The following is a 12,281-nucleotide window of genomic DNA, read 5'->3' on the forward strand; positions in this document are numbered from 1 at the left end:
TCAACAAAGTGACTTGCACAGGCGAGTGTCGTCGAATCGAATGCTCCGGCGTCCGCACTGCAGGCTTTTTATCTTTCTATGTATCATCTTGACGAAACAGCGTTAAAAAACGGGGACACTAGAAGAGAAAGACGACAGGACGACGCTGTTAAGACGAAAGACGACAGGACGGAACAGCGTCGTCCTGTCGTCTTTCTCTTCTAGTGTCCCCGTTTTTTAACGCTGTTTCGTCAAGATGATACATAACCAGTACCAACTCGCCCAAATGTTGATCCTTCTGTTTTTATCTTTCGGCGCGCGTGGTTCTCGAAACGTCGATTCACATCGAGAACATAGTAGATCCAAGAAGATTATTCTGGGCTGTTCACGATAGATCGGAAGGCTCTCCCTATCACGACAGATAACACATGCGGCACCGAAAGGAAGAATGGAACACGCGCTTCCCTTGGCGCAGAGATAACACAGACCGGCGCAGCCGGGCGGTAAAAGCAAAACACAAATAAACAAACCCAATGTATGGTTCGCGGCATTACCCCCCTCTAAGAGTGCATCGACCCGATGCTAACATAAGCGACAGTCCGAAAATAAAAATAAAATTCGTTATCGTCCGTAGAAAGGTTTTAAGCGAACCACGTGAACGACTTCGGGCCACGTGCGTCGTCGTGATGTTCCGGAATCACCATCGGGGATCACCTCGTAGGTAAGTTGGCCGACACGTCGTAGAATCTGGTAGGGTCCGAAATACCGTCGCAGGAGCTTCTCACTGAGTCCGCGTCGTCGGATGGGAGTCCAAACCCACACACGATCCCCTGGTTGGTACTCGGCGTCTCGGCGTCGGAGGTTGTAGCGGCCTGCATCCACCAGCTGCTGGTCCGTTATACGAACTCGAGCGAGCTGGCGGGCCTCCTCCGCACGTTGAAGATATCCGTGGACGTCGGCGTTCAGGTCGTCGTCTTCTACGTGCGGAAGCATGGCGTCGAGCATCGTAGTCGGCCTTCTACCGTACACAAGCTCGAACGGCGTCAGCTGCGTCGTCTCCTGGATAGCCGTGTTGTACGCAAACGTGACATACGGGAGCACTTCGTCCCAAGTCTTATGTTGAACGTCAACGTACATTGACAGCATATCTGCGATTGTCTTGTTCAGACGTTCTGTTAGTCCGTTCGTTTGGGGGTGGTACGCCGTCGTTCTTCGGTGATCCGTGTTGCTGTAACGTAATACTCCTTGCATCAGCTCCGCAGTAAATGCCGTTCCGCGGTCTGTGATTAGGACTTCCGGTGGCTCCATGTCGCAGCACAACTTGGCTTATAAAGAACTTTGCCACTTCATTGTGCAGTCCCCCTCGGAAGAGCGGCGGTCTCTGCGTAGCGCGTCATGTAGTCTGTCGCTACAACAATCCAATTGTTCTGTGATCGTGACGTAGGGAGCGGGCCTAAAAGGTCCATTCCAATCTGTTGAAACGGTCTCGATGGGACGGCGATCGGTTGCAGAAGTCCGGCGGGTCTTGTCGGCGGCGTTTTTCGTCGCTGGCAGTCACGGCAGCTCCATACGTAGTGGGTGAGGTCAGAGGTAAGGCCGGGCCAGTAGTACCAGGCCTCTCAAGCATGGACGTTCCTTGGTTTCCCTATAGGCGGCGTAAAAATCGACACCAACCTACAGCGGCAGTTTTCAAAATCAAGTCCACCAGACGGCGCAACCGAGAGGTTACTTTTGGTAGAGAATACAAAACATTCATTCCGTGACTCAGAGAGCCAACAAAGTTCGCTTACAATGTGTTGTTTAAAAAGATTATTAACAAGTTCCGCATCAAACATCTGTTGAGCAAAATGTGCGCAACTTTTTACGAACAGCCGACTGGTGCACCACCTCGCTTGTGAATTCGCAACCACAAAGCCAAGCTAAGCCAAGCTGGATTGCGGTTAACTTATTCTCTGTGGTGACAGTGTGGTCTTGTCAAATCTAGTTTTCTTGAGTATTTCTGCGCTGTGAACATGCATTAAGTGTGATACGTGCCACCGGGAAGGCTCGGCGACCCGCGTGAGCCTGTTGGAGCCCGTGTTAGCGGGGCCGCTGTACCGCCGCATCGACTTGTTGTGATGGCGCATCTAGGCCTATAGCCAGGCTGCGACTCCTCTTGCTATTGGCATAACTCTTCGTTTTACGGACTCCCCTCGGTCCAGACCTCGCCAAACGTACGTGTTGCTCCTCACGATGGATGCGCCCGTCTGAGCGTGCTCGCCACTACAAGTCTGTCTAGCGCTGTGCACGGAGTTGGTTCCCACCACCTCGCTGACGCATCGCCCCAAGGTATGCCGCCACATGTGCGCACCCCTTCCTGGCCGCCCGACAGTCACGTTGTGCCTCTTGCTCGCTGGAGACATTGCGATCAGTCCCGGCCCCAAGCGCACGTCGTCACGTCCTACTTGCAGCCGCTGCGAAAAGGTTGTGTATGACAACGTCGCCGCTCTCCAATGTGATGGATGCGGAAGGTGGGCACATCGCACGTGCGAACTGATGACGCTGGCTGTATACCGCCGCCTTTCATAGTCGACTGAGTGCTGGTTGTGTGCCCTTCGTTCGAAATCTTAGCGCAAGTGAACCAGTTGTTATGGCAAAAAAAATGTCACGAAAGCGACGCACAATTGCAGCGATCGAAATGAAATGATGTCCTCGCCCCTGTGAACTTGCGGATGTCAATAAACGATTTGTTCTCACTTGCTGCTCACTGTGGTCTGTGCCAGTCGAGGCCATCTGGTCACCTGGCGTAACATCACTTCACTAGGGCGGCGCAAGTAAACACGCGGCCAGCGAGCCAGCCAGCAACCAGCAGGAGCAGCGAGCCGGCGGCTGCCGTGCGAGAGCAGCCATGTTATTAAGGAGCTCAAGCAGCCTGTGCAAAAAGCATCCGCCATGTTTACAAAGCCTTGTTTCAGCGGAACCAAGCGGGCTCCCTCCGTAGTTCACGACGCCGCCGCTACGATTTTTCTGGCACTACAGGCAAAGCTAGACCTTTGCTTCTCTAAAATCCTCCCTGTTCTGTGATAGTACCTCGCCTTGATTTTTCCAATAGTGCGGGCTGTGCCGAGATGTCCGGAAGACGGGTCGTCGTGGCACGCTTCCGAAATTTCGTCACGAAGGTCCGCGGGGATGACGAGAAGGTAATTCGCTCTTGTTCCGGGGCTGAAATTCTTCTTCACGAGGACGGAGTTTCTCAGGCTGAATGCTGGTAAGCTGCGTTTGAAGGTCCTAGGAACGGCAACGTTGCATCCCTCGAGGTACTCGATTATGTCGCGTAAGTCGGGGTCGGCACGCTGCTGGGCGGCGAGGTCGCTCTGCGTCACGATCCCGAAGAACGCGCTGTCTTCATCAGAGTCTTCTGGTGGTGGGTCGACGGGGGCGCGGGACAGGCAGTCGGCGTCGGATTGTTTCCTGCCGGATTTATAAACGACTTTAACGTCGAACTCCTGCAGGCGCAAGCTCCACCGCCCAAGACGGCCAGAGGGGTCCTTCAAATTGGCGAGCCAACACAGCGCATGGTGGTCTGTTACAACCTTGAATGGCCTTCCATACACGTATGGGCGAAATTTTGAAATCGCCCATATAATAGCCAGGCACTCGTTCTCAGAGGCAGAATAGTTTTTCTCCTCCTTCGACAGACCACGGCTGGCATAGGCGATTACCCTTTCGCAGCCGCTTTGCTTTTGGACAAGGACGGCACCCAAGCCTATATCACTGGCGTCCGTGTGCATTTCCGTTTCGGCATTTTCGTCGAAATGAGCGAGCACGGGCGGGCTTTGCAGGCGTTTTTGCAGCTCGGAGAATGCTTTTTCTTGGTCGTTTTCCCAGCTGAACGGGGTGCTGTCTTTCGTCAAGCGCGTGAGTGGCTCTGCAATGCGTGCGAAGTTTGCGACGAAGCGCCGGTAGTATGCGCACAGCCCGAGAAATCTTCGCACGCCCTTCTTGTCTTTCGGCCTAGGGAAGTTCGCGATAGCTGAAGTTTTTGCCGGGTCAGGTAGGACTCCCGCGGCGTTGACGACGTGGCCCAAGAACTTGAGTTCCTCGTATGCGAAACGGCACTTTTCAGGCTTCAGCGTCAACCCCGACGTACGAATGGCCTCGAGTACAGACTCCAACCTTGCAAGGTGTTCGTCGAAAGTCCCGGCGAATACCACTACGTCGTCGAGGTATACGAGGCAGGTGTGCCACTTAAGGCCAGATAGCACAGTGTCCATGACTCTTTGAAACGTCGCTGGTGCTGTGCACAGCCCAAACGGCATCACCTTGAACTCGTATAGGCTGTCTGGGGTTATAAATGCAGTCTTCTCTCGGTATCTCTCGTCCACTTCAATTTGCCAGTATCCGGTCTTCAGGTCCATCGATGAGAAGTACTTCGCGTGGCAGAGGTGGTCGAGGGCGTCGTCGATTCGGGGGAGGGGGTACACGTCCTTTTTCGTGATTTTGTTCAGTCGCCGGTAGTCAACACAAAACATTAATGTGCCGTCTTTTTTCTTTACGAGTACGACGGGCGCAGCCCAGGGGCTTTTCGATGGCTGTATAATGTCGTCGCTGAGCATGTCGTCGACTTGAGTCTGGATGGCTTCCCGTTCGTGTGAAGAGACGCGGTACGGTGACTGTCGGGTAGGTCGGGCTCCATCTTTGGTTATTCTTCGGTGCTTCGCTGGAGGGGTCTGACGTAGTTTTGCGCTCGACGAAAAACATTCGCTATAGCGACGCAGCAAAGCCAATAATTTGTTCCGTTGTACTTGCGGTAGCGCCGGATTCACGTCGAAGGGCTGCGGGAGCTTGAAGGTTTCTACGGGGGTGCGTTCAAAGTCGGCGACCGCGATCACGTCACTTGCTTCTTGCGTTTCTTCGAGGAATGCAAATGCCGCGCCCTTGTTTAAATGCTGGTACTCCTCGGTGAAATTAGTAACCAAAATGTGCGATTGGTGTTCCTTGAAGCGCGCAATGCCTCTTGCGACAGACACACCGCGGTCGAGAAGCAACCTTTGGTCACTCTCCACAATAGCGTCAACGTCAGGAGCAGCACCTTCACAGTAGACGGTGATCATCAAACTTGCGCGGGGTGGCAGGGTGACATGATCATCGGCTATCCTTACAGCTGCACGGTGTTCGGGGTTCGGTTCCGGCGTCATGGGGTGATCGGAGGAAAAAGTTATCGACTTGGTGTGCAGATCAATTATTGCGCCGTTGTCCGTCAAAAAGTCCATTCCGAGAATTACGTCGCGGGAGCAGTTAGGCAAGATGACGAACGCGGCAGGGTACGTCGTGCCGTCTATGGTGACGCGCGATGTGCACGTCCCACTTGGCGTCACGAGGTGGCCTCCTGCTGTGAGTATATGCGGACCGTCCCATCTGGTCATAACTTTCTTCAGTTTAGACGCAAATGGTCCGCTCATTACCGAATAGTCAGCTCCCGTGTATACGAGGGCGACTACGTCAAAGCCGTCGATGGACACCTTGACGTCAGATGCAGTCTTCCTCGAGTTCCGGGTTCGTCGGGGCGTCGTATCTCTGCTTGTACGTGTTGACGGTCGGGCACTGTGCATCGTCGTTGTCGTCGTCTTCTCAACGGACGTCTCGGTCAGGTCGGGTACGCGTCGCGCCGTGTAGCTGTCGTCGTGTTCAGGAATCTCGTCAGGGCTTGGTCGGGTCGTCGGGATGAGGGCATGTCGTGAATCACTGTCTTCGGCGCGTCCTTGCGTCGTTGGAGGGTTTCCAGTATTTCGCCGTAGAGCAACTTCACCTCCAGAAGTTGCTGCTTTTAGTTTCCCCCGCGTGGGCTGGGGGACCTTCCACGTGCGAAATCAGCATTGCTACGGCGGTTAGGCGACTGGTATGGGTAGGGCGATGGCGATCGGTGTGAGCGGGCTGGTCCTCGGTTGGTGTTGGACAGGTATTCGTCGATCTCAGTAGGGCGCTGGCCGGGTTGGGGGCGTGGGGCGTCGACGGAGAAACCACGCAGTCCGAGTCTCCTGTACGGGCAGCGACGATAGATGTGATCGGCCTCCCCGCAATGGTAACACAGCGGACGATGATCTGGCGTTCGCCAAACGTCAGTCTTCCTCGGCGTCTGGGTTTGGGCTGTGTACGGCGGTACGGTCGACGGCGGCGAGAGTGGGGACGGCGGCGAGAGTGGACGGCGGTACGGTGGAGCTTCTTGTAGACGGGTTGGAGCAGGGCGGGGTCGACGAACAGCCGCAGAATAGGTCATCGCCTGTGGCTCGCGGGGTGCCTCGGATGGCATAGAAGTGCCCAAAGCGTGTTGAACCTCTTCGCGGATGACGTCAGTCAGGGAAGACACTTGAGGTTGCGGCGTCGTCGGAAAAAGCTTCCGAAACTCCTCCCTGACCACTGCTCGGATGGTTTCACGCAGTGTGTCGGAGCTTGTAGCCCCGGCACCGATCGTCTCGGAAACCATCACGTTGATTGGGCTATCGTACTGCCTCGTTCGAACTTCCAGCGTCTTCTCCATCGCGGCCGCCTCAGACGCGAATTCGGCCACCGTCTTGGGAGGATTGCGGACAAGGCAAGCAAAAAGCTCCTGCTTTACCCCTCGCATGAGAAACCTTAGTTTCTTTTCTTCTGTCATCTCCGGATCCGCACGTCGAAACAACCTCTTCATCTCCTCAACAAAGATCACTACCCCTTCGTTAGGGTGCTGCGTTCGAGTTTCGAGTAAAAGCGCTGCGCGTTCTTTTCTGACCACGGTAGGGAAGGTCTTAGTGAACTCGCTTTTGAACTGAGCCCAGTTTGTCAAGGAGCTCTCGTGGTTCTCGAACCAAGTGCGAGCCGAATCTTCCAAGTAAAAGAAAACGTGCCGGAACGTTTCTGCGTCGTCCCACCTGTTGAATTTCCGGACGCGCTCCAGTTTTTCCAACCATTCTTCTGGGTCTTCTGCGGGAGCTCCTCGGAATGATGGCGGTTCCCGTGGCTGCTGCAGAACGACAGGAGGATTGGCTTGGTTGAGCATGGTGCTGGTTGCGACATCTTTCTTCTTCGTCTTCTCTGGTAGTAGACCGAACTCGGGTGGTAAATCTTGCACGCGGAGGCTCGCTCTTGTTGGACTGGCTTGGCGGCTTCCAGAGGTTGTAGTGGGCATGAAGGGTGTGTACCCAGCACTTCCACCAGATGTCACGAAGACAAGGACGAAGCAGTTGTCTTGAATGAGAAATACGTTTATTGGAGCGAACTTGTGCTCCCCTAACAACTCAAAAGAATACAGAGGCGGCTAAGCAGCGGTCAACAAAGTGACTTGCACAGGCGAGTGTCGTCGAATCGAATGCTCCGGCGTCCGCACTGCAGGCTTTTTATCTTTTGGCGCGCGTGGTTCTCGAAACGTCGATTCACATCGAGAACATAGTAGATCCAAGAAGATTATTCTGGGCTGTTGACGTTAGATTGGAATGCTCTCCCTATCACGACAGATAACACATGCGGCACCGAAAGGAAGAATGGAACACGCGCTTCCCTTGGCGCAGAGGTAACACAGACCGGCGCAGCCGGGCGGTAAAAGCAAAACACAAATAAACAAACCCAATGTATGGTTCGCGGCAATATCTTAAAGAATCGTTTTGGTAATTCCAAAGTGATCGAGCTGAAGCATTTTGAAAATCTGCGGAAACTCCGACCTGCCGACTCAGCCAGCAAAGTGGCCGTTTTGAGGAAGCTGTACGACCACGTGCAAATGAACCGGCGAGGACTGGAAAGCTTGGGCGTTGGAATTTATTCTTGCGCGGCTATGTTGAATGAAGTGCTTTTAAAAGTGATACCTGGCGACATTATCGTCGATTACTTCAAACAGCAGAGCCTTGCAGCCCGCGCCGCTTCCACGAGCAGTTAGAGTTCTGCCCAGGCCGTAGAACATCTACTGTATTTCCTGCGAGTGGAAGTCGAGTGCCGGGAAAGAAGCTTCCAGATCAGCAAGCCTCAACGAAGTGAGGAGGCTGACCGAGTGCCCAAGAAGCAGCAGTCTATTCCGACCGCTGCTGGTCTGCACAACACGGCACAGACTTCGTCTTGCTTCTTCTGCTCCGCCAAAGATCACAGCACGGAAGAATGTCCGAGCGACATCCTTTTGGCCGGCAAGCGAACCCGCCTAGCAAGTGACGGCCGATGCTTCAGATGTACTGCCAAGGGACACCTCGTACGGAGGTGCCGAAGAAAGGTCCGGTGTGGGGCATGTAGGCGACGACATGCTACCACGATGTGCACTGCTGACCGCGCTCTAAAACCATCCGAATCGGCTGCAGAAACGCGACATGCAGCGATGCACGTCAACACGCGCAAACCAGCCATCCCGCGACTCTCCAGCGACGTCCTACTACAGACGTTCCGGGCGTGGATTATGACATCGTCGCATTGCTGCTACGTCCGTGGAATTTTTGACAATGGCAGCCAGCGGACTTTCATCCGACAAGACGTCGCCTCTGAGCTCAAGTTAGCTGCAATTGGCGAAGTCGATGTGGTCATCAGTGCTTTCGGCCGATCTGGAGGTCCCAAGAAGAAGTTTAAAGTTGTCAGAGCGACCCTCCGCAGTCAACATGACAGTACGTCTACTGAGGTTGAAGCCATCGTCGTGCCTTTCATTTGTGAAGACGTGGCTGAAGCACCGAAGAGCAACACGCTTCTGCGACGCCTACTCGCCGAGAGGAAGCCACTGGCTGACACCATCGCTTTTCCAGGCATGGAGTTTGAACAAGAAATGAGCCTCCTCATTGGGTCAGACCAGATCTGGAAATTCATTCCAGAAACGAGCCAGGTACAGCAGGAAGAAGCGAATCCTGCTTTGGTCGCTGTGAATACCAGTATGGTATGGACCTTACAAGGACCGTTATCTCTGGAAGATAGCGACAGATGCAAAGGCAGCAACCTTGTGCGCGTCCTCCGCACGGACGTGCATGCGAATGAACACTTCTCTTCCTTTTTTTGGCGGTTTCGGGAGGTAGATACAGTTAACCTTATAAACACGCCGTACTCGCACCCTGATGAAGATGGATTACCAAAGTTTGAAGATTATACGGTCGACAACCGCAAGAATGCCCTTCCGAGACCTTATATGTTACCGCGACGCCACACTACAAACGAAAAAGCGATTAGGGTATCCGACAAGGCCGAGGGACAATACCAGAAGGATGACTGTACAGAAAAAGTGAAGCGTACGTTTTGTCCAGGACATGCCCCCTACATGCCGCACCGTGATGTCATCGTAGAGGCTTCAAGAACCACTCGTCTTCATGACGTTTTTGACGCATTCAAAGATGCTGTTACAACGTCTTCCTTGAACTACGTCCTCGAAGAAGCTACATCCTTAACCAGTAACCCTAGAAAAGAACCGAATGTCAGGGCGACATTAGAAGAAAGATGTCCGGTACAACTTCCCGAAGATCATCGCTCTAATCACCCCATTTATATGGGTCATAAACGACTTCCTCACCGTGGAGTCAGCGCTACTCTCGTTAGAAGACGCAATTGTCCCAGTGTAGATCGAGGCCGACCATGCGAGAAGACAGACCTCAGACGTTGCGAAGTGGGTGCACTTTTAAAACTGCAAGCTGCTTAGGCCACAGCGCTACCGAGTGACAGTCGGCAAAGTCCTGGTGATGTTTTGGAAACTGGACAATATGGAAATGGTTAAATACCATCATGCTAGTGGAACTGTTGTGACTGTGCTTTTAACTATGCAAGTGTGCATTTGGTGGGCGCGGAGGATGTTGCGGATTTCTAATTTGCCGCCAACATGAACAATGATGATGATTTAGAAACGCCGAGAACGAAGTGGCGCGTTTGCACGCACGGCGAATGCAGCAGGCACGCGGGGGAGTTCGGAACGCTGCGCTTGAACGACCGTGCACGGCTTTGCGTCGCTCTCTCCACGGCGCCAATAAACGCTGAAGAACGGCTTTCCCTTTTCGTAACACGTCCTACGTATCTTCAAGGAATTGTGCCTGCTGGAACGTCCGACGTACCTTTTGCCCCATTGATATTATTCTAGTTTGGAGCTATTGCTATTGCATTGAGTTTGGAACTATGTGTACTCGAGTTTGTGAACTGAAGTTGGAACCGTATTTATTTTAAGAACACTTCCGAGGTCGTGGCGGGAATGCCAACTTTTGCGAGCTTCAAGCATGCCATGTACAGAGAGCGACGCCGTCCATAGCCGGAGCTTCCTGCAAGTGCCGACGACGTACAACTAAGCCAGCTGTACCAGCAGACTGAAGACGGCCGTCCTTTCCTTGTGGTCAACGAAAACAGTGTTCCGGGTTCCCTAATCTTGGCATTTGCATCCCAAGAGGCTTTGCAACGTTTGTCGCCTGCAAAAATGGTATTTCTTGACGGCACATTTTTTGTGGTGCCCCAGATTTCGGTCAACTACTGACAATTCATGTCATGTGCGATGGAAAACACTCACCAGAAATTTACTTTTTATTGTGTGGTAGATCACGTGAGACCTACGTCCGGGCATTCGAGAGTTTGAGAAATGCGTTCGCTGCAGCAGGCATCACCTTCTCAAATCCGGACATTTTTTTAACGGACTTTGAGCAGGCACTAATCGCAGGTGTGTGAACTGTGTTTCCAGGAGCCGCGCATAGGGGGTGCCATTTTCATTTCACTCAGCGAGTGTGGGCTGCAATGCAGAGAGCTGGCCTCCAAACCGCGTACGGGCAGGATGATAGCCTGCGGTCGCTCATAAGAAAGATGGTAGCATTGTCGTTCCTTCCCGTTTCGGCCGTACAGAGTGAATGGCAGTTTTCGCGCCAAGGAGGTATATCCCTCGGGATTCCTGCTGTCATCACAGTGCTGGACTATTTTGATGCCACCTGGACGAAGGACCCGTTTTCAATTGAGCAGTGGAACCACTATGGAAACCGAGGTCCTCGGACCAACAACCACATGGAGTCTTGGCACCGCAAGATAAACGCAGTGTCGGGGAGAGCCCACCCTAACATTTACAGCTTCATCGACCTCATCAAAAGGGACAAGGCCCCGACAATAGTATCTTTGCAGCAGCTTGCAAATTGTGGTGCTGTGCGGGTTAGGGGGCACAAATGGATAAACAAGGACCGCAAGCTGGCAGAACTGGAGTCTCAGTTTTCTGGATGTCTCAATCAGTGCACGACCCAGGCGGCACAGAAAGTGTGCCCCAAGACCGGCCCGTCTACGGCCGCTTTCTGGCATGTCCGGCCAGCATCCAGGTTCTGGCAGCCACTGATCATGCGTTGAACGGCCAACATTCGGCAACCAGCGCTTCAGTATTTTTCCGTCCGCCTGTGTTCGGACGCACAACGGCAGCTAAACGGCTGCCAGATATTCAGTTCTCTTACGGCTGCCGATGTTGAGAAAGAGAACGGCCGAAGTACGGCCTTAGGGCATCCGTTTTTTCTTCGGGAAGCGGTAATCGGCCGAAGCACGGCAAGCGACCGGCCACAGAATATGCGTATTCTTGCGGCAGTTGGTGTTCGAAAGGATACCGGCCGGAGCGCGGCTGCCGTGCATTCGTTGTTTCAACGGTGAACCGCGCGTCCGGCGGTAGAATATCCGGCAACCAGTGTTATGAAGGATACCGGCCGACGTACGGCCCCAGAATATACGTTTTTCATTCGGTTAGCTGTCCTCGGCCGAATTACGGCAAGCGAATGGCCACAGAATATTTGGCAACCGGTGTTCAAGAGGAGACCGGCCTACGTAAGGTATCTGGTTATACGTCATTTTTTCGGCAAACGCCATACAGCCGAACAATGGCACGCGCCTGGGCGCCGAGAATTCATGCACAGACAAAGGAGACCGACCGGTTTTTTCCTGGGGGGAGAAAAAGCCGTTAGTGAGCCGAACGACGGGGACGCGTTTTTCATCCGCTCCGTGTTTCTACGTTTTAAACGAACGAAAATCGTTTGTCAAACAGTAATGAGTGTTCTCGGTGAACGGGCAAGGTGCAAGGACTCACTGGACGTTAGAAGGGAACCTTTTAGGCCAGCGAAATATCATTTATTGCCACAAGAAGACTGTGCCACACCGACGGTTGAGCTAAGCCTCATCAGTCATCGCCGCTACCACGCCTCTGCTGCCGGCTTCGTCGACGCATCAGCTCGAGGCTATTCGCCCCCTCAAGAAATGGAGAGCATTGGAGACATCGACCCGGCAGAGATGTCCGATCCGAGATGGAAATGGTTCACCAAAATAACTGGCCTTCAAGGGCGTCGAGCAAGCGGCCACCACGCAGGAGGTAAACCGCCACCATGTCAAGGACTCCCCACCAAAGA

At 53.5% G+C, this 12,281-nt stretch overlaps 1 pseudogene; it reads left to right on the forward strand.

The window, feature by feature from the left end:
* Window positions 1-12,281, forward strand: part of LOC144158117 (uncharacterized) — a 54,549-nt pseudogene that overhangs the window by 3,211 nt on the left and 39,057 nt on the right.

This window comes from Haemaphysalis longicornis, unplaced genomic scaffold (genome assembly GCF_048455015.1).
Source record: "Haemaphysalis longicornis isolate Haplotype H1 unplaced genomic scaffold, Haemaphysalis longicornis Haplotype H1 scaffold_1, whole genome shotgun sequence".
NCBI lineage: Eukaryota > Metazoa > Arthropoda > Arachnida > Ixodida > Ixodidae > Haemaphysalis > Haemaphysalis longicornis.